Source organism: Ambystoma mexicanum, unplaced genomic scaffold, assembly GCF_040938575.1.
Source record: "Ambystoma mexicanum isolate Mex_15411 unplaced genomic scaffold, UKY_AmexF1_1 Mex_scaf89, whole genome shotgun sequence".
In the NCBI taxonomy this organism is placed as follows: domain Eukaryota; kingdom Metazoa; phylum Chordata; class Amphibia; order Caudata; family Ambystomatidae; genus Ambystoma; species Ambystoma mexicanum.
The window spans coordinates 71,182-92,583 of NW_027182509.1; the positions used below are offsets into that span (position 1 = coordinate 71,182).

The window sequence follows — 21,402 nt, forward strand, 5'->3', positions numbered from 1 at the left end:
GCGAAGTCCAAATTGTAACCCTGAATCAGTTCCTCTTCTGACCCTTTGTATCATGTTACATGACGAGTAATGATCACCTGTTAGCTTTATCCCTAATTATAACTCTCACTCTTTCCCTGCATCTAACCCTAGCTCTAATCCCATCATTAACCTCGGTCCGGGCACACGCGTGAACCCTTACTCTCATCTCAGCCTCTCCTGGTGATACATCACACCTGGGATCGTTTGCTCCCTGTGGGCTGTGGGAAATTTGCTACCAGCACGCCCTGGAAGTGGGGCTCATTCCGCTGCAACGGGAGGTCTTCCCAGGACGCGTCACAGCTCAACGCAAGAGCTCCTGGGTTTCGAAGGCTCTTGCAGCAAGCCTTCACAAAGCAGCAGGGAGCGCCGTTCCAGATGGGAAACTTGAGACTGGATGTCCAGAAAAGCAAGACGTCAGAAGCGAAACCTTTTTCCTGCAGGGTGTGGCATACCATCCGCTTGCTCATTGCGACAGAGGTGGCACTAATGAAGGAAGAGGTCAACGTTACGTTCTTCTTTAAAATGCAAGGCCAGGAAAAGTGGCAGCGGTGGGATTTGAACCCACGCCTCCGAAGAGACTGGAGCCTTAATCCAGCACCTTAGACCGCTCGGCCACGCTACCTCCCTGCTAGTCGCCGAAAGCGGAACTTGACCCGTTGCCCGGCCCGCTTTAGTGCTTTGCCTTTTCTCCTTGGAAAGTCTGGAGACAGGCAGTGGAAGGGCAGGCAAACTGTCAGGTGCGCAGAGGAGGGGAGACCATGAGGCAAGGGGGGAGATGGGGGCAAGAAGTGAGAAAAAAACTAATCGCAAGCTAGGGCAGGATTCGGAAAGTGAAGCCGAAAAGGGGCTTAGCATGCAGCCCAGGGGTTTCTTTGACTGTCCTAAGCCCACAGGGACTTTGCCGTCCTCAGCTCATGAGACTTGAGATGGGTAGCTTGATTTGCTGAGGAAATGCGGGATGACAGATTCAACTCTGGAGTCAAACATAGCCCGGAACTATCGCCTTAAACTGAGTTTTAAGCCTGGTGCCGATAAAAAGAAAGAAATTAGCCTTAGATCGGGCAAGCCGTTTGACGGGGGAAAATGAGACCCCCTAGGCCATCTAGGTGGTCGCTGGATGCTGTGCAGACATCAGCAGCTGTTCATTTCATGCCCTCACGTCTCCTCGTTAGTATAGTGGTCAGTATCCCCGCCTGTCACGCGGGAGACCGGGGAGGTTAAACCTTTTCTGGATTTTTTTTAGTTCTTGACAAATATTCTTGAAGATTAGGCTGAGTCAAGTAGGGAATGGGTGCCAAGAACTGACTCTTTAAGAAAAAAGCACCGGCAACGCTAGTCATCGTACAATATTTGTGCACAATTGCTTACATTAGGCGGCCGTTCCACTTTATTGAGTCCCCCTCAGCACCATTTAGTGCTCCTGTTGTCTGCGAAGTCCAAATTGTAACCCTGAATCAGTTCCTCTTCTGACCCTTTGTATCATGTTACATGACGAGTAATGATCACCTGTTAGCTTTATCCCTAATTATAACTCTCACTCTTTCCCTGCATCTAACCCTAGCTCTAATCCCATCATTAACCTCGGTCCGGGCACACGCGTGAACCCTTACTCTCATCTCAGCCTCTCCTGGTGATACATCACACCTGGGATCGTTTGCTCCCTGTGGGCTGTGGGAAATTTGCTACCAGCACGCCCTGGAAGTGGGGCTCATTCCGCTGCAACGGGAGGTCTTCCCAGGACGCGTCACAGCTCAACGCAAGAGCTCCTGGGTTTCGAAGGCTCTTGCAGCAAGCCTTCACAAAGCAGCAGGGAGCGCCGTTCCAGATGGGAAACTTGAGACTGGATGTCCAGAAAAGCAAGACGTCAGAAGCGAAACCTTTTTCCTGCAGGGTGTGGCATACCATCCGCTTGCTCATTGCGACAGAGCTGGCACTAATGAAGGAAGAGGTCAACGTTACGTTCTTCTTTAAAATGCAAGGCCAGGAAAAGTGGCAGCGGTGGGATTTGAACCCACGCCTCCGAAGAGACTGGAGCCTTAATCCAGCACCTTAGACCGCTCGGCCACGCTACCTCCCTGCTAGTCGCCGAAAGCGGAACTTGACCCGTTGCCCGGCCCGCTTTAGTGCTTTGCCTTTTCTCCTTGGAAAGTCTGGAGACAGGCAGTGGAAGGGCAGGCAAACTGTCAGGTGCGCAGAGGAGGGGAGACCATGAGGCAAGGTGGGAGTTGGGGGCAAGAAGTGAGAAAAAAACTAATCGCAAGCTAGGGCAGGATTCGGAAAGTGAAGCCGAAAAGGGGCTTAGCATGCAGCCCAGGGGTTTCTTTGACTGTCCTAAGCCCACAGGGACTTTGCCGTCCTCAGCTCATGAGACTTGAGATGGGTAGCTTGATTTGCTGAGGAAATGCGGGATGACAGATTCAACTCTGGAGTCAAACATAGCCCGGAACTATCGCCTTAAACTGAGTTTTAAGCCTGGTGCCGATAAAAAGAAAGAAATTAGCCTTAGATCGGGCAAGCCGTTTGACGGGGGAAAATGAGACCCCCTAGGCCATCTAGGTGGTCGCTGGATGCTGTGCAGACATCAGCAGCTGTTCATTTCATGCCCTCACGTCTCCTCGTTAGTATAGTGGTCAGTATCCCCGCCTGTCACGCGGGAGACCGGGGAGGTTAAACCTTTTCTGGATTTTTTTTAGTTCTTGACAAATATTCTTGAAGATTAGGCTGAGTCAAGTAGGGAATGGGTGCCAAGAACTGACTCTTTAAGAAAAAAGCACCGGCAACGCTAGTCATCGTACAATATTTGTGCACAATTGCTTACATTAGGCGGCCGGTCCACTTTATTGAGTCCCCCTCAGCACCATTTAGTGCTCCTGTTGTCTGCGAAGTCCAAATTGTAACCCTGAATCAGTTCCTCTTCTGACCCTTTGTATCATGTTACATGACGAGTAATGATCACCTGTTAGCTTTATCCCTAATTATAACTCTCACTCTTTCCCTGCATCTAACCCTAGCTCTAATCCCATCATTAACCTCGGTCCGGGCACACGCGTGAACCCTTACTCTCATCTCAGCCTCTCCTGGTGATACATCACACCTGGGATCGTTTGCTCCCTGTGGGCTGTGGGAAATTTGCTACCAGCACGCCCTGGAAGTGGGGCTCATTCCGCTGCAACGGGAGGTCTTCCCAGGACGCGTCACAGCTCAACGCAAGAGCTCCTGGGTTTCGAAGGCTCTTGCAGCAAGCCTTCACAAAGCAGCAGGGAGCGCCGTTCCAGATGGGAAACTTGAGACTGGATGTCCAGAAAAGCAAGACGTCAGAAGCGAAACCTTTTTCCTGCAGGGTGTGGCATACCATCCGCTTGCTCATTGCGACAGAGGTGGCACTAATGAAGGAAGAGGTCAACGTTACGTTCTTCTTTAAAATGCAAGGCCAGGAAAAGTGGCAGCGGTGGGATTTGAACCCACGCCTCCGAAGAGACTGGAGCCTTAATCCAGCGCCTTAGACCGCTCGGCCACGCTACCTCCCTGCTAGTTGCCGAAAGCGGAACTTGACCCGTTGCCCGGCCCGCTTTAGTGCTTTGCCTTTTCTCCTTGGAAAGTCTGGAGACAGGCAGTGGAAGGGCAGGCAAACTGTCAGGTGCGCAGAGGAGGGGAGACCATGAGGCAAGGTGGGAGATGGGGGCAAGAAGTGAGAAAAAAACTAATCGCAAGCTAGGGCAGGATTCGGAAAGTGAAGCCGAAAAGGGGCTTAGCATGCAGCCCAGGGGTTTCTTTGACTGTCCTAAGCCCACAGGGACTTTGCCGTCCTCAGCTCATGAGACTTGAGATGGGTAGCTTGATTTGCTGAGGAAATGCGGGATGACAGATTCAACTCTGGAGTCAAACATAGCCCGGAACTATCGCCTTAAACTGAGTTTTAAGCCTGGTGCCGATAAAAAGAAAGAAATTAGCCTTAGATCGGGCAAGCCGTTTGACGGGGGAAAATGAGACCCCCTAGGCCATCTAGGTGGTCGCTGGATGCTGTGCAGACATCAGCAGCTGTTCATTTCATGCCCTCACGTCTCCTCGTTAGTATAGTGGTCAGTATCCCCGCCTGTCACGCGGGAGACCGGGGTTCAATTCCCTGACGGGGAGGTTAAACCTTTTCTGGATTTTTTTTAGTTCTTGACAAATATTCTTGAAGATTAGGCTGAGTCAAGTAGGGAATGGGTGCCAAGAACTGACTCTTTAAGAAAAAAGCACCGGCAACGCTAGTCATCGTACAATATTTGTGCACAATTGCTTACATTAGGCGGCCGGTCCACTTTATTGAGTCCCCCTCAGCACCATTTAGTGCTCCTGTTGTCTGCGAAGTCCAAATTGTAACCCTGAATCAGTTCCTCTTCTGACCCTTTGTATCATGTTACATGACGAGTAATGATCACCTGTTAGCTTTATCCCTAATTATAACTCTCACTCTTTCCCTGCATCTAACCCTAGCTCTAATCCCATCATTAACCTCGGTCCGGGCACACGCGTGAACCCTTACTCTCATCTCAGCCTCTCCTGGTGATACATCACACCTGGGATCGTTTGCTCCCTGTGGGCTGTGGGAAATTTGCTACCAGCACGCCCTGGAAGTGGGGCTCATTCCGCTGCAACGGGAGGTCTTCCCAGGACGCGTCACAGCTCAACGCAAGAGCTCCTGGGTTTCGAAGGCTCTTGCAGCAAGCCTTCACAAAGCAGCAGGGAGCGCCGTTCCAGATGGGAAACTTGAGACTGGATGTCCAGAAAAGCAAGACGTCAGAAGCGAAACCTTTTTCCTGCAGGGTGTGGCATACCATCCGCTTGCTCATTGCGACAGAGCTGGCACTAATGAAGGAAGAGGTCAACGTTACGTTCTTCTTTAAAATGCAAGGCCAGGAAAAGTGGCAGCGGTGGGATTTGAACCCACGCCTCCGAAGAGACTGGAGCCTTAATCCAGCACCTTAGACCGCTCGGCCACGCTACCTCCCTGCTAGTCGCCGAAAGCGGAACTTGACCCGTTGCCCGGCCCGCTTTAGTGCTTTGCCTTTTCTCCTTGGAAAGTCTGGAGACAGGCAGTGGAAGGGCAGGCAAACTGTCAGGTGCGCAGAGGAGGGGAGACCATGAGGCAAGGTGGGAGTTGGGGGCAAGAAGTGAGAAAAAAACTAATCGCAAGCTAGGGCAGGATTCGGAAAGTGAAGCCGAAAAGGGGCTTAGCATGCAGCCCAGGGGTTTCTTTGACTGTCCTAAGCCCACAGGGACTTTGCCGTCCTCAGCTCATGAGACTTGAGATGGGTAGCTTGATTTGCTGAGGAAATGCGGGATGACAGATTCAACTCTGGAGTCAAACATAGCCCGGAACTATCGCCTTAAACTGAGTTTTAAGCCTGGTGCCGATAAAAAGAAAGAAATTAGCCTTAGATCGGGCAAGCCGTTTGACGGGGGAAAATGAGACCCCCTAGGCCATCTAGGTGGTCGCTGGATGCTGTGCAGACATCAGCAGCTGTTCATTTCATGCCCTCACGTCTCCTCGTTAGTATAGTGGTCAGTATCCCCGCCTGTCACGCGGGAGACCGGGGTTCAATTCCCTGACGGGGAGGTTAAACCTTTTCTGGATTTTTTTTAGTTCTTGACAAATATTCTTGAAGATTAGGCTGAGTCAAGTAGGGAATGGGTGCCAAGAACTGACTCTTTAAGAAAAAAGCACCGGCAACGCTAGTCATCGTACAATATTTGTGCACAATTGCTTACATTAGGCGGCCGGTCCACTTTATTGAGTCCCCCTCAGCACCATTTAGTGCTCCTGTTGTCTGCGAAGTCCAAATTGTAACCCTGAATCAGTTCCTCTTCTGACCCTTTGTATCATGTTACATGACGAGTAATGATCACCTGTTAGCTTTATCCCTAATTATAACTCTCACTCTTTCCCTGCATCTAACCCTAGCTCTAATCCCATCATTAACCTCGGTCCGGGCACACGCGTGAACCCTTACTCTCATCTCAGCCTCTCCTGGTGATACATCACACCTGGGATCGTTTGCTCCCTGTGGGCTGTGGGAAATTTGCTACCAGCACGCCCTGGAAGTGGGGCTCATTCCGCTGCAACGGGAGGTCTTCCCAGGACGCGTCACAGCTCAACGCAAGAGCTCCTGGGTTTCGAAGGCTCTTGCAGCAAGTCTTCACAAAGCAGCAGGGAGCGCCGTTCCAGATGGGAAACTTGAGACTGGATGTCCAGAAAAGCAAGACGTCAGAAGCGAAACCTTTTTCCTGCAGGGTGTGGCATACCATCCGCTTGCTCATTGCGACAGAGGTGGCACTAATGAAGGAAGAGGTCAACGTTACGTTCTTCTTTAAAATGCAAGGCCAGGAAAAGTGGCAGCGGTGGGATTTGAACCCACGCCTCCGAAGAGACTGGAGCCTTAATCCAGCGCCTTAGACCGCTCGGCCACGCTACCTCCCTGCTAGTCGCCGAAAGCGGAACTTGACCCGTTGCCCGGCCCGCTTTAGTGCTTTGCCTTTTCTCCTTGGAAAGTCTGGAGACAGGCAGTGGAAGGGCAGGCAAACTGTCAGGTGCGCAGAGGAGGGGAGACCATGAGGCAAGGTGGGAGATGGGGGCAAGAAGTGAGAAAAAAACTAATCGCAAGCTAGGGCAGGATTCGGAAAGTGAAGCCGAAAAGGGGCTTAGCATGCAGCCCAGGGGTTTCTTTGACTGTCCTAAGCCCACAGGGACTTTGCCGTCCTCAGCTCATGAGACTTGAGATGGGTAGCTTGATTTGCTGAGGAAATGCGGGATGACAGATTCAACTCTGGAGTCAAACATAGCCCGGAACTATCGCCTTAAACTGAGTTTTAAGCCTGGTGCCGATAAAAAGAAAGAAATTAGCCTTAGATCGGGCAAGCCGTTTGACGGGGGAAAATGAGACCCCCTAGGCCATCTAGGTGGTCGCTGGATGCTGTGCAGACATCAGCAGCTGTTCATTTCATGCCCTCACGTCTCCTCGTTAGTATAGTGGTCAGTATCCCCGCCTGTCACGCGGGAGACCGGGGTTCCCCGACGGGGAGGTTAAACCTTTTCTGGATTTTTTTTAGTTCTTGACAAATATTCTTGAAGATTAGGCTGAGTCAAGTAGGGAATGGGTGCCAAGAACTGACTCTTTAAGAAAAAAGCACCGGCAACGCTAGTCATCGTACAATATTTGTGCACAATTGCTTACATTAGGCGGCCGGTCCACTTTATTGAGTCCCCCTCAGCACCATTTAGTGCTCCTGTTGTCTGCGAAGTCCAAATTGTAACCCTGAATCAGTTCCTCTTCTGACCCTTTGTATCATGTTACATGACGAGTAATGATCACCTGTTAGCTTTATCCCTAATTATAACTCTCACTCTTTCCCTGCATCTAACCCTAGCTCTAATCCCATCATTAACCTCGGTCCGGGCACACGCGTGAACCCTTACTCTCATCTCAGCCTCTCCTGGTGATACATCACACCTGGGATCGTTTGCTCCCTGTGGGCTGTGGGAAATTTGCTACCAGCACGCCCTGGAAGTGGGGCTCATTCCGCTGCAACGGGAGGTCTTCCCAGGACGCGTCACAGCTCAACGCAAGAGCTCCTGGGTTTCGAAGGCTCTTGCAGCAAGTCTTCACAAAGCAGCAGGGAGCGCCGTTCCAGATGGGAAACTTGAGACTGGATGTCCAGAAAAGCAAGACGTCAGAAGCGAAACCTTTTTCCTGCAGGGTGTGGCATACCATCCGCTTGCTCATTGCGACAGAGGTGGCACTAATGAAGGAAGAGGTCAACGTTACGTTCTTCTTTAAAATGCAAGGCCAGGAAAAGTGGCAGCGGTGGGATTTGAACCCACGCCTCCGAAGAGACTGGAGCCTTAATCCAGCGCCTTAGACCGCTCGGCCACGCTACCTCCCTGCTAGTCGCCGAAAGCGGAACTTGACCCGTTGCCCGGCCCGCTTTAGTGCTTTGCCTTTTCTCCTTGGAAAGTCTGGAGACAGGCAGTGGAAGGGCAGGCAAACTGTCAGGTGCGCAGAGGAGGGGAGACCATGAGGCAAGGTGGGAGATGGGGGCAAGAAGTGAGGAAAAAACTAATCGCAAGCTAGGGCAGGATTCGGAAAGTGAAGCCGAAAAGGGGCTTAGCATGCAGCCCAGGGGTTTCTTTGACTGTCCTAAGCCCACAGGGACTTTGCCGTCCTCAGCTCATGAGACTTGAGATGGGTAGCTTGATTTGCTGAGGAAATGCGGGATGACAGATTCAACTCTGGAGTCAAACATAGCCCGGAACTATCGCCTTAAACTGAGTTTTAAGCCTGGTGCCGATAAAAAGAAAGAAATTAGCCTTAGATCGGGCAAGCCGTTTGACGGGGGAAAATGAGACCCCCTAGGCCATCTAGGTGGTCGCTGGATGCTGTGCAGACATCAGCAGCTGTTCATTTCATGCCCTCACGTCTCCTCGTTAGTATAGTGGTCAGTATCCCCGCCTGTCACGCGGGAGACCGGGGTTCAATTCCCCGACGGGGAGGTTAAACCTTTTCTGGATTTTTTTTAGTTCTTGACAAATATTCTTGAAGATTAGGCTGAGTCAAGTAGGGAATGGGTGCCAAGAACTGACTCTTTAAGAAAAAAGCACCGGCAACGCTAGTCATCGTACAATATTTGTGCACAATTGCTTACATTAGGCGGCCGGTCCACTTTATTGAGTCCCCCTCAGCACCATTTAGTGCTCCTGTTGTCTGCGAAGTCCAAATTGTAACCCTGAATCAGTTCCTCTTCTGACCCTTTGTATCATGTTACATGACGAGTAATGATCACCTGTTAGCTTTATCCCTAATTATAACTCTCACTCTTTCCCTGCATCTAACCCTAGCTCTAATCCCATCATTAACCTCGGTCCGGGCACACGCGTGAACCCTTACTCTCATCTCAGCCTCTCCTGGTGATACATCACACCTGGGATCGTTTGCTCCCTGTGGGCTGTGGGAAATTTGCTACCAGCACGCCCTGGAAGTGGGGCTCATTCCGCTGCAACGGGAGGTCTTCCCAGGACGCGTCACAGCTCAACGCAAGAGCTCCTGGGTTTCGAAGGCTCTTGCAGCAAGCCTTCACAAAGCAGCAGGGAGCGCCGTTCCAGATGGGAAACTTGAGACTGGATGTCCAGAAAAGCAAGACGTCAGAAGCGAAACCTTTTTCCTGCAGGGTGTGGCATACCATCCGCTTGCTCATTGCGACAGAGGTGGCACTAATGAAGGAAGAGGTCAACGTTACGTTCTTCTTTAAAATGCAAGGCCAGGAAAAGTGGCAGCGGTGGGATTTGAACCCACGCCTCCGAAGAGACTGGAGCCTTAATCCAGCACCTTAGACCGCTCGGCCACGCTACCTCCCTGCTAGTCGCCGAAAGCGGAACTTGACCCGTTGCCCGGCCCGCTTTAGTGCTTTGCCTTTTCTCCTTGGAAAGTCTGGAGACAGGCAGTGGAAGGGCAGGCAAACTGTCAGGTGCGCAGAGGAGGGGAGACCATGAGGCAAGGTGGGAGATGGGGGCAAGAAGTGAGAAAAAAACTAATCGCAAGCTAGGGCAGGATTCGGAAAGTGAAGCCGAAAAGGGGCTTAGCATGCAGCCCAGGGGTTTCTTTGACTGTCCTAAGCCCACAGGGACTTTGCCGTCCTCAGCTCATGAGACTTGAGATGGGTAGCTTGATTTGCTGAGGAAATGCGGGATGACAGATTCAACTCTGGAGTCAAACATAGCCCGGAACTATCGCCTTAAACTGAGTTTTAAGCCTGGTGCCGATAAAAAGAAAGAAATTAGCCTTAGCTCGGGCAAGCCGTTTGACGGGGGAAAATGAGACCCCCTAGGCCATCTAGGTGGTCGCTGGATGCTGTGCAGACATCAGCAGCTGTTCATTTCATGCCCTCACGTCTCCTCGTTAGTATAGTGGTCAGTATCCCCGCCTGTCACGCGGGAGACCGGGGTTCAATTCCCCGACGGGGAGGTTAAACCTTTTCTGGATTTTTTTTAGTTCTTGACAAATATTCTTGAAGATTAGGCTGAGTCAAGTAGGGAATGGGTGCCAAGAACTGACTCTTTAAGAAAAAAGCACCGGCAACGCTAGTCATCGTACAATATTTGTGCACAATTGCTTACATTAGGCGGCCGGTCCACTTTATTGAGTCCCCCTCAGCACCATTTAGTGCTCCTGTTGTCTGCGAAGTCCAAATTGTAACCCTGAATCAGTTCCTCTTCTGACCCTTTGTATCATGTTACATGACGAGTAATGATCACCTGTTAGCTTTATCCCTAATTATAACTCTCACTCTTTCCCTGCATCTAACCCTAGCTCTAATCCCATCATTAACCTCGGTCCGGGCACACGCGTGAACCCTTACTCTCATCTCAGCCTCTCCTGGTGATACATCACACCTGGGATCGTTTGCTCCCTGTGGGCTGTGGGAAATTTGCTACCAGCACGCCCTGGAAGTGGGGCTCATTCCGCTGCAACGGGAGGTCTTCCCAGGACGCGTCACAGCTCAACGCAAGAGCTCCTGGGTTTCGAAGGCTCTTGCAGCAAGCCTTCACAAAGCAGCAGGGAGCGCCGTTCCAGATGGGAAACTTGAGACTGGATGTCCAGAAAAGCAAGACGTCAGAAGCGAAACCTTTTTCCTGCAGGGTGTGGCATACCATCCGCTTGCTCATTGCGACAGAGGTGGCACTAATGAAGGAAGAGGTCAACGTTACGTTCTTCTTTAAAATGCAAGGCCAGGAAAAGTGGCAGCGGTGGGATTTGAACCCACGCCTCCGAAGAGACTGGAGCCTTAATCCAGCGCCTTAGACCGCTCGGCCACGCTACCTCCCTGCTAGTCGCCGAAAGCGGAACTTGACCCGTTGCCCGGCCCGCTTTAGTGCTTTGCCTTTTCTCCTTGGAAAGTCTGGAGACAGGCAGTGGAAGGGCAGGCAAACTGTCAGGTGCGCAGAGGAGGGGAGACCATGAGGCAAGGTGGGAGATGGGGGCAAGAAGTGAGAAAAAAACTAATCGCAAGCTAGGGCAGGATTCGGAAAGTGAAGCCGAAAAGGGGCTTAGCATGCAGCCCAGGGGTTTCTTTGACTGTCCTAAGCCCACAGGGACTTTGCCGTCCTCAGCTCATGAGACTTGAGATGGGTAGCTTGATTTGCTGAGGAAATGCGGGATGACAGATTCAACTCTGGAGTCAAACATAGCCCGGAACTATCGCCTTAAACTGAGTTTTAAGCCTGGTGCCGATAAAAAGAAAGAAATTAGCCTTAGATCGGGCAAGCCGTTTGACGGGGGAAAATGAGACCCCCTAGGCCATCTAGGTGGTCGCTGGATGCTGTGCAGACATCAGCAGCTGTTCATTTCATGCCCTCACGTCTCCTCGTTAGTATAGTGGTCAGTATCCCCGCCTGTCACGCGGGAGACCGGGGTTCCCCGACGGGGAGGTTAAACCTTTTCTGGATTTTTTTTAGTTCTTGACAAATATTCTTGAAGATTAGGCTGAGTCAAGTAGGGAATGGGTGCCAAGAACTGACTCTTTAAGAAAAAAGCACCGGCAACGCTAGTCATCGTACAATATTTGTGCACAATTGCTTACATTAGGCGGCCGGTCCACTTTATTGAGTCCCCCTCAGCACCATTTAGTGCTCCTGTTGTCTGCGAAGTCCAAATTGTAACCCTGAATCAGTTCCTCTTCTGACCCTTTGTATCATGTTACATGACGAGTAATGATCACCTGTTAGCTTTATCCCTAATTATAACTCTCACTCTTTCCCTGCATCTAACCCTAGCTCTAATCCCATCATTAACCTCGGTCCGGGCACACGCGTGAACCCTTACTCTCATCTCAGCCTCTCCTGGTGATACATCACACCTGGGATCGTTTGCTCCCTGTGGGCTGTGGGAAATTTGCTACCAGCACGCCCTGGAAGTGGGGCTCATTCCGCTGCAACGGGAGGTCTTCCCAGGACGCGTCACAGCTCAACGCAAGAGCTCCTGGGTTTCGAAGGCTCTTGCAGCAAGCCTTCACAAAGCAGCAGGGAGCGCCGTTCCAGATGGGAAACTTGAGACTGGATGTCCAGAAAAGCAAGACGTCAGAAGCGAAACCTTTTTCCTGCAGGGTGTGGCATACCATCCGCTTGCTCATTGCGACAGAGGTGGCACTAATGAAGGAAGAGGTCAACGTTACGTTCTTCTTTAAAATGCAAGGCCAGGAAAAGTGGCAGCGGTGGGATTTGAACCCACGCCTCCGAAGAGACTGGAGCCTTAATCCAGCACCTTAGACCGCTCGGCCACGCTACCTCCCTGCTAGTCGCCAAAAGCGGAACTTGACCCGTTGCCCGGCCCGCTTTAGTGCTTTGCCTTTTCTCCTTGGAAAGTCTGGAGACAGGCAGTGGAAGGGCAGGCAAACTGTCAGGTGCGCAGAGGAGGGGAGACCATGAGGCAAGGTGGGAGATGGGGGCAAGAAGTGAGAAAAAAACTAATCGCAAGCTAGGGCAGGATTCGGAAAGTGAAGCCGAAAAGGGGCTTAGCATGCAGCCCAGGGGTTTCTTTGACTGTCCTAAGCCCACAGGGACTTTGCCGTCCTCAGCTCATGAGACTTGAGATGGGTAGCTTGATTTGCTGAGGAAATGCGGGATGACAGATTCAACTCTGGAGTCAAACATAGCCCGGAACTATCGCCTTAAACTGAGTTTTAAGCCTGGTGCCGATAAAAAGAAAGAAATTAGCCTTAGATCGGGCAAGCCGTTTGACGGGGGAAAATGAGACCCCCTAGGCCATCTAGGTGGTCGCTGGATGCTGTGCAGACATCAGCAGCTGTTCATTTCATGCCCTCACGTCTCCTCGTTAGTATAGTGGTCAGTATCCCCGCCTGTCACGCGGGAGACCGGGGTTCCCCGACGGGGAGGTTAAACCTTTTCTGGATTTTTTTTAGTTCTTGACAAATATTCTTGAAGATTAGGCTGAGTCAAGTAGGGAATGGGTGCCAAGAACTGACTCTTTAAGAAAAAAGCACCGGCAACGCTAGTCATCGTACAATATTTGTGCACAATTGCTTACATTAGGCGGCCGGTCCACTTTATTGAGTCCCCCTCAGCACCATTTAGTGCTCCTGTTGTCTGCGAAGTCCAAATTGTAACCCTGAATCAGTTCCTCTTCTGACCCTTTGTATCATGTTACATGACGAGTAATGATCACCTGTTAGCTTTATCCCTAATTATAACTCTCACTCTTTCCCTGCATCTAACCCTAGCTCTAATCCCATCATTAACCTCGGTCCGGGCACACGCGTGAACCCTTACTCTCATCTCAGCCTCTCCTGGTGATACATCACACCTGGGATCGTTTGCTCCCTGTGGGCTGTGGGAAATTTGCTACCAGCACGCCCTGGAAGTGGGGCTCATTCCGCTGCAACGGGAGGTCTTCCCAGGACGCGTCACAGCTCAACGCAAGAGCTCCTGGGTTTCGAAGGCTCTTGCAGCAAGTCTTCACAAAGCAGCAGGGAGCGCCGTTCCAGATGGGAAACTTGAGACTGGATGTCCAGAAAAGCAAGACGTCAGAAGCGAAACCTTTTTCCTGCAGGGTGTGGCATACCATCCGCTTGCTCATTGCGACAGAGGTGGCACTAATGAAGGAAGAGGTCAACGTTACGTTCTTCTTTAAAATGCAAGGCCAGGAAAAGTGGCAGCGGTGGGATTTGAACCCACGCCTCCGAAGAGACTGGAGCCTTAATCCAGCGCCTTAGACCGCTCGGCCACGCTACCTCCCTGCTAGTCGCCGAAAGCGGAACTTGACCCGTTGCCCGGCCCGCTTTAGTGCTTTGCCTTTTCTCCTTGGAAAGTCTGGAGACAGGCAGTGGAAGGGCAGGCAAACTGTCAGGTGCGCAGAGGAGGGGAGACCATGAGGCAAGGTGGGAGATGGGGGCAAGAAGTGAGGAAAAAACTAATCGCAAGCTAGGGCAGGATTCGGAAAGTGAAGCCGAAAAGGGGCTTAGCATGCAGCCCAGGGGTTTCTTTGACTGTCCTAAGCCCACAGGGACTTTGCCGTCCTCAGCTCATGAGACTTGAGATGGGTAGCTTGATTTGCTGAGGAAATGCGGGATGACAGATTCAACTCTGGAGTCAAACATAGCCCGGAACTATCGCCTTAAACTGAGTTTTAAGCCTGGTGCCGATAAAAAGAAAGAAATTAGCCTTAGATCGGGCAAGCCGTTTGACGGGGGAAAATGAGACCCCCTAGGCCATCTAGGTGGTCCTGGATGCTGTGCAGACATCAGCAGCTGTTCATTTCATGCCCTCACGTCTCCTCGTTAGTATAGTGGTCAGTATCCCCGCCTGTGGGTTCAATTCCCCGATGGGGAGGTTAAACCTTTTCTGGATTTTTTTTAGTTCTTGACAAATATTCTTGAAGATTAGGCTGAGTCAAGTAGGGAATGGGTGCCAAGAACTGACTCTTTAAGAAAAAAGCACCGGCAACGCTAGTCATCGTACAATATTTGTGCACAATTGCTTACATTAGGCGGCCGGTCCACTTTATTGAGTCCCCCTCAGCACCATTTAGTGCTCCTGTTGTCTGCGAAGTCCAAATTGTAACCCTGAATCAGTTCCTCTTCTGACCCTTTGTATCATGTTACATGACGAGTAATGATCACCTGTTAGCTTTATCCCTAATTATAACTCTCACTCTTTCCCTGCATCTAACCCTAGCTCTAATCCCATCATTAACCTCGGTCCGGGCACACGCGTGAACCCTTACTCTCATCTCAGCCTCTCCTGGTGATACATCACACCTGGGATCGTTTGCTCCCTGTGGGCTGTGGGAAATTTGCTACCAGCACGCCCTGGAAGTGGGGCTCATTCCGCTGCAACGGGAGGTCTTCCCAGGACGCGTCACAGCTCAACGCAAGAGCTCCTGGGTTTCGAAGGCTCTTGCAGCAAGCCTTCACAAAGCAGCAGGGAGCGCCGTTCCAGATGGGAAACTTGAGACTGGATGTCCAGAAAAGCAAGACGTCAGAAGCAAAACCTTTTTCCTGCAGGGTGTGGCATACCATCCGCTTGCTCATTGCGACAGAGGTGGCACTAATGAAGGAAGAGGTCAACGTTACGTTCTTCTTTAAAATGCAAGGCCAGGAAAAGTGGCAGCGGTGGGATTTGAACCCACGCCTCCGAAGAGACTGGAGCCTTAATCCAGCGCCTTAGACCGCTCGGCCACGCTACCTCCCTGCTAGTCGCCGAAAGCGGAACTTGACCCGTTGCCCGGCCCGCTTTAGTGCTTTGCCTTTTCTCCTTGGAAAGTCTGGAGACAGGCAGTGGAAGGGCAGGCAAACTGTCAGGTGCGCAGAGGAGGGGAGACCATGAGGCAAGGTGGGAGATGGGGGCAAGAAGTGAGAAAAAAACTAATCGCAAGCTAGGGCAGGATTCGGAAAGTGAAGCCGAAAAGGGGCTTAGCATGCAGCCCAGGGGTTTCTTTGACTGTCCTAAGCCCACAGGGACTTTGCCGTCCTCAGCTCATGAGACTTGAGATGGGTAGCTTGATTTGCTGAGGAAATGCGGGATGACAGATTCAACTCTGGAGTCAAACATAGCCCGGAACTATCGCCTTAAACTGAGTTTTAAGCCTGGTGCCGATAAAAAGAAAGAAATTAGCCTTAGATCGGGCAAGCCGTTTGACGGGGGAAAATGAGACCCCCTAGGCCATCTAGGTGGTCGCTGGATGCTGTGCAGACATCAGCAGCTGTTCATTTCATGCCCTCACGTCTCCTCGTTAGTATAGTGGTCAGTATCCCCGCCTGTCACGCGGGAGATCCCCGACGGGGAGGTTAAACCTTTTCTGGATTTTTTTTAGTTCTTGACAAATATTCTTGAAGATTAGGCTGAGTCAAGTAGGGAATGGGTGCCAAGAACTGACTCTTTAAGAAAAAAGCACCGGCAACGCTAGTCATCGTACAATATTTGTGCACAATTGCTTACATTAGGCGGCCGGTCCACTTTATTGAGTCCCCCTCAGCACCATTTAGTGCTCCTGTTGTCTGCGAAGTCCAAATTGTAACCCTGAATCAGTTCCTCTTCTGACCCTTTGTATCATGTTACATGACGAGTAATGATCACCTGTTAGCTTTATCCCTAATTATAACTCTCACTCTTTCCCTGCATCTAACCCTAGCTCTAATCCCATCATTAACCTCGGTCCGGGCACACGCGTGAACCCTTACTCTCATCTCAGCCTCTCCTGGTGATACATCACACCTGGGATCGTTTGCTCCCTGTGGGCTGTGGGAAATTTGCTACCAGCACGCCCTGGAAGTGGGGCTCATTCCGCTGCAACGGGAGGTCTTCCCAGGACGCGTCACAGCTCAACGCAAGAGCTCCTGGGTTTCGAAGGCTCTTGCAGCAAGCCTTCACAAAGCAGCAGGGAGCGCCGTTCCAGATGGGAAACTTGAGACTGGATGTCCAGAAAAGCAAGACGTCAGAAGCGAAACCTTTTTCCTGCAGGGTGTGGCATACCATCCGCTTGCTCATTGCGACAGAGCTGGCACTAATGAAGGAAGAGGTCAACGTTACGTTCTTCTTTAAAATGCAAGTCCAGGAAAAGTGGCAGCGGTGGGATTTGAACCCACGCCTCCGAAGAGACTGGAGCCTTAATCCAGCACCTTAGACCGCTCGGCCACGCTACCTCCCTGCTAGTCGCCGAAAGCGGAACTTGACCCGTTGCCCGGCCCGCTTTAGTGCTTTGCCTTTTCTCCTTGGAAAGTCTGGAGACAGGCAGTGGAAGGGCAGGCAAACTGTCAGGTGCGCAGAGGAGGGGAGACCATGAGGCAAGGTGGGAGTTGGGGGCAAGAAGTGAGAAAAAAACTAATCGCAAGCTAGGGCAGGATTCGGAAAGTGAAGCCGAAAAGGGGCTTAGCATGCAGCCCAGGGGTTTCTTTGACTGTCCTAAGCCCACAGGGACTTTGCCGTCCTCAGCTCATGAGACTTGAGATGGGTAGCTTGATTTGCTCAGGAAATGCGGGATGACAGATTCAACTCTGGAGTCAAACATAGCCCGGAACTATCGCCTTAAACTGAGTTTTAAGCCTGGTGCCGATAAAAAGAAAGAAATTAGCCTTAGATCGGGCAAGCCGTTTGACGGGGGAAAATGAGACCCCCTAGGCCATCTAGGTGGTCGCTGGATGCTGTGCAGACATCAGCAGCTGTTCATTTCATGCCCTCACGTCTCCTCGTTAGTATAGTGGTCAGTATCCCCGCCTGTCACGCGGGAGACCGGGGAGGTTAAACCTTTTCTGGATTTTTTTTAGTTCTTGACAAATATTCTTGAAGATTAGGCTGAGTCAAGTAGGGAATGGGTGCCAAGAACTGACTCTTTAAGAAAAAAGCACCGGCAACGCTAGTCATCGTACAATATTTGTGCACAATTGCTTACATTAGGCGGCCGTTCCACTTTATTGAGTCCCCCTCAGCACCATTTAGTGCTCCTGTTGTCTGCGAAGTCCAAATTGTAACCCTGAATCAGTTCCTCTTCTGACCCTTTGTATCATGTTACATGACGAGTAATGATCACCTGTTAGCTTTATCCCTAATTATAACTCTCACTCTTTCCCTGCATCTAACCCTAGCTCTAATCCCATCATTAACCTCGGTCCGGGCACACGCGTGAACCCTTACTCTCATCTCAGCCTCTCCTGGTGATACATCACACCTGGGATCGTTTGCTGCCTGTGGGCTGTGGGAAATTTGCTACCAGCACGCCCTGGAAGTGGGGCTCATTCCGCTGCAACGGGAGGTCTTCCCAGGACGCGTCACAGCTCAACGCAAGAGCTCCTGGGTTTCGAAGGCTCTTGCAGCAAGCCTTCACAAAGCAGCAGGGAGCGCCGTTCCAGATGGGAAACTTGAGACTGGATGTCCAGAAAAGCAAGACGTCAGAAGCGAAACCTTTTTCCTGCAGGGTGTGGCATACCATCCGCTTGCTCATTGCGACAGAGCTGGCACTAATGAAGGAAGAGGTCAACGTTACGTTCTTCTTTAAAATGCAAGGCCAGGAAAAGTGGCAGCGGTGGGATTTGAACCCACGCCTCCGAAGAGACTGGAGCCTTAATCCAGCACCTTAGACCGCTCGGCCACGCTACCTCCCTGCTAGTCGCCGAAAGCGGAACTTGACCCGTTGCCCGGCCCGCTTTAGTGCTTTGCCTTTTCTCCTTGGAAAGTCTGGAGACAGGCAGTGGAAGGGCAGGCAAACTGTCAGGTGCGCAGAGGAGGGGAGACCATGAGGCAAGGTGGGAGTTGGGGGCAAGAAGTGAGAAAAAAACTAATCGCAAGCTAGGGCAGGATTCGGAAAGTGAAGCCGAAAAGGGGCTTAGCATGCAGCCCAGGGGTTTCTTTGACTGTCCTAAGCCCACAGGGACTTTGCCGTCCTCAGCTCATGAGACTTGAGATGGGTAGCTTGATTTGCTGAGGAAATGCGGGATGACAGATTCAACTCTGGAGTCAAACATAGCCCGGAACTATCGCCTTAAACTGAGTTTTAAGCCTGGTGCCGATAAAAAGAAAGAAATTAGCCTTAGATCGGGCAAGCCGTTTGACGGGGGAAAATGAGACCCCCTAGGCCATCTAGGTGGTCGCTGGATGCTGTGCAGACATCAGCAGCTGTTCATTTCATGCCCTCACGTCTCCTCGTTAGTATAGTGGTCAGTATCCCCGCCTGTCACGCGGGAGACCGGGGAGGTTAAACCTTTTCTGGATTTTTTTTAGTTCTTGACAAATATTCTTGAAGATTAGGCTGAGTCAAGTAGGGAATGGGTGCCAAGAACTGACTCTTTAAGAAAAAAGCACCGGCAACGCTAGTCATCGTACAATATTTGTGCACAATTGCTTACATTAGGCGGCCGGTCCACTTTATTGAGTCCCCCTCAGCACCATTTAGTGCTCCTGTTGTCTGCGAAGTCCAAATTGTAACCCTGAATCAGTTCCTCTTCTGACCCTTTGTATCATGTTACATGACGAGTAATGATCACCTGTTAGCTTTATCCCTAATTATAACTCTCACTCTTTCCCTGCATCTAACCCTAGCTCTAATCCCATCATTAACCTCGGTCCGGGCACACGCGTGAACCCTTACTCTCATCTCAGCCTCTCCTGGTGATACATCACACCTGGGATCGTTTGCTCCCTGTGGGCTGTGGGAAATTTGCTACCAGCACGCCCTGGAAGTGGGGCTCATTCCGCTGCAACGGGAGGTCTTCCCAGGACGCGTCACAGCTCAACGCAAGAGCTCCTGGGTTTCGAAGGCTCTTGCAGCAAGCCTTCACAAAGCAGCAGGGAGCGCCGTTCCAGATGGGAAACTTGAGACTGGATGTCCAGAAAAGCAAGACGTCAGAAGCGAAACCTTTTTCCTGCAGGGTGTGGCATACCATCCGCTTGCTCATTGCGACAGAGGTGGCACTAATGAAGGAAGAGGTCAACGTTACGTTCTTCTTTAAAATGCAAGGCCAGGAAAAGTGGCAGCGGTGGGATTTGAACCCACGCCTCCGAAGAGACTGGAGCCTTAATCCAGCGCCTTAGACCGCTCGGCCACGCTACCTCCCTGCTAGTTGCCGAAAGCGGAACTTGACCCGTTGCCCGGCCCGCTTTAGTGCTTTGCCTTTTCTCCTTGGAAAGTCTGGAGACAGGCAGTGGAAGGGCAGGCAAACTGTCAGGTGCGCAGAGGAGGGGAGACCATGAGGCAAGGTGGGAGATGGGGGCAAGAAGTGAGAAAAAAACTAATCGCAAGCTAGGGCAGGATTCGGAAAGTGAAGCCGAAAAGGGGCTTAGCATGCAGCCCAGGGGTTTCTTTGACTGTCCTAAGCCCACAGGGACTTTGCCGTCCTCAGCTCATGAGACTTGAGATGGGTAGCTTGATTTGCTGAGGAAATGCGGGATGACAGATTCAACTCTGGAGTCAAACATAGCCCGGAACTATCGCCTTAAACTGAGTTTTAAGCCTGGTGCCGATAAAAAGAAAGAAATTAGCCTTAGATCGGGCAAGCCGTTTGACGGGGGAAAATGAGACCCCCTAGGCCATCTAGGTGGTCGCTGGATGCTGTGCAGACATCAGCAGCTGTTCATTTCATGCCCTCACGTCTCCTCGTTAGTATAGTGGTCAGTATCCCCGCCTGTCACGCGGGAGACCGGGGTTCAATTCCCCGACGGGGAGGTTAAACCTTTTCTGGATTTTTTTTAGTTCTTGACAAATATTCTTGAAGATTAGGCTGAGTCAAGTAGGGAATGGGTGCCAAGAACTGACTCTTTAAGAAAAAAGCACCGGCAACGCTAGTCATCGTACAATATTTGTGCACAATTGCTTACATTAGGCGGCCGGTCCACTTTATTGAGTCCCCCTCAGCACCATTTAGTGCTCCTGTTGTCTGCGAAGTCCAAATTGTAACCCTGAATCAGTTCCTCTTCTGACCCTTTGTATCATGTTACATGACGAGTAATGATCACCTGTTAGCTTTATCCCTAATTATAACTCTCACTCTTTCCCTGCATCTAACCCTAGCTCTAATCCCATCATTAACCTCGGTCCGGGCACACGCGTGAACCCTTACTCTCATCTCAGCCTCTCCTGGTGATACATCACACCTGGGATCGTTTGCTCCCTGTGGGCTGTGGGAAATTTGCTACCAGCACGCCCTGGAAGTGGGGCTCATTCCGCTGCAACGGGAGGTCTTCCCAGGACGCGTCACAGCTCAACGCAAGAGCTCCTGGGTTTCGAAGGCTCTTGCAGCAAGCCTTCACAAAGCAGCAGGGAGCGCCGTTCCAGATGGGAAACTTGAGACTGGATGTCCAGAAAAGCAAGACGTCAGAAGCGAAACCTTTTTCCTGCAGGGTGTGGCATACCATCCGCTTGCTCATTGCGACAGAGCTGGCACTAATGAAGGAAGAGGTCAACGTTACGTTCTTCTTTAAAATGCAAGGCCAGGAAAAGTGGCAGCGGTGGGATTTGAACCCACGCCTCCGAAGAGACTGGAGCCTTAATCCAGCACCTTAGACCGCTCGGCCACGCTACCTCCCTGCTAGTCGCCGAAAGCGGAACTTGACCCGTTGCCCGGCCCGCTTTAGTGCTTTGCCTTTTCTCCTTGGAAAGTCTGGAGACAGGCAGTGGAAGGGCAGGCAAACTGTCAGGTGCGCAGAGGAGGGGAGACCATGAGGCAAGGTGGGAGTTGGGGGCAAGAAGTGAGAAAAAAACTAATCGCAAGCTAGGGCAGGATTCGGAAAGTGAAGCCGAAAAGGGGCTTAGCATGCAGCCCAGGGGTTTCTTTGACTGTCCTAAGCCCACAGGGACTTTGCCGTCCTCAGCTCATGAGACTTGAGATGGGTAGCTTGATTTG

At 51.3% G+C, this 21,402-nt stretch overlaps 10 non-coding genes across 10 annotated transcripts; 3 read left to right on the forward strand and 7 right to left on the reverse strand.

Moving 5' to 3' along the window:
- Positions 1-3,461: 3,461 nt before the first annotated feature.
- Positions 3,462-3,543, reverse strand: TRNAL-AAG (transfer RNA leucine (anticodon AAG)). The gene has a single exon. It is a non-coding gene; the product is annotated as a tRNA-Leu (tRNA).
- A 2,854-nt stretch (positions 3,544-6,397) lies between these two features.
- On the reverse strand, positions 6,398-6,479 carry TRNAL-AAG (transfer RNA leucine (anticodon AAG)). Its single transcript has one exon. It is a non-coding gene; the product is annotated as a tRNA-Leu (tRNA).
- Positions 6,480-7,860: 1,381 nt separating this feature from the next.
- Positions 7,861-7,942, reverse strand: TRNAL-AAG (transfer RNA leucine (anticodon AAG)). Its single transcript has one exon. It is a non-coding gene; the product is annotated as a tRNA-Leu (tRNA).
- A 540-nt stretch (positions 7,943-8,482) lies between these two features.
- TRNAD-GUC (transfer RNA aspartic acid (anticodon GUC)) lies at positions 8,483-8,554 on the forward strand. The gene has a single exon. It is a non-coding gene; the product is annotated as a tRNA-Asp (tRNA).
- Positions 8,555-9,950: 1,396 nt separating this feature from the next.
- TRNAD-GUC (transfer RNA aspartic acid (anticodon GUC)) lies at positions 9,951-10,022 on the forward strand. The gene has a single exon. It is a non-coding gene; the product is annotated as a tRNA-Asp (tRNA).
- Positions 10,023-10,796: 774 nt separating this feature from the next.
- On the reverse strand, positions 10,797-10,878 carry TRNAL-AAG (transfer RNA leucine (anticodon AAG)). The gene has a single exon. It is a non-coding gene; the product is annotated as a tRNA-Leu (tRNA).
- A 2,844-nt stretch (positions 10,879-13,722) lies between these two features.
- TRNAL-AAG (transfer RNA leucine (anticodon AAG)) lies at positions 13,723-13,804 on the reverse strand. The gene has a single exon. It is a non-coding gene; the product is annotated as a tRNA-Leu (tRNA).
- Positions 13,805-15,175: 1,371 nt separating this feature from the next.
- Positions 15,176-15,257, reverse strand: TRNAL-AAG (transfer RNA leucine (anticodon AAG)). The gene has a single exon. It is a non-coding gene; the product is annotated as a tRNA-Leu (tRNA).
- A 4,274-nt stretch (positions 15,258-19,531) lies between these two features.
- On the reverse strand, positions 19,532-19,613 carry TRNAL-AAG (transfer RNA leucine (anticodon AAG)). The gene has a single exon. It is a non-coding gene; the product is annotated as a tRNA-Leu (tRNA).
- A 540-nt stretch (positions 19,614-20,153) lies between these two features.
- On the forward strand, positions 20,154-20,225 carry TRNAD-GUC (transfer RNA aspartic acid (anticodon GUC)). Its single transcript has one exon. It is a non-coding gene; the product is annotated as a tRNA-Asp (tRNA).
- Positions 20,226-21,402: the final 1,177 nt, after the last annotated feature.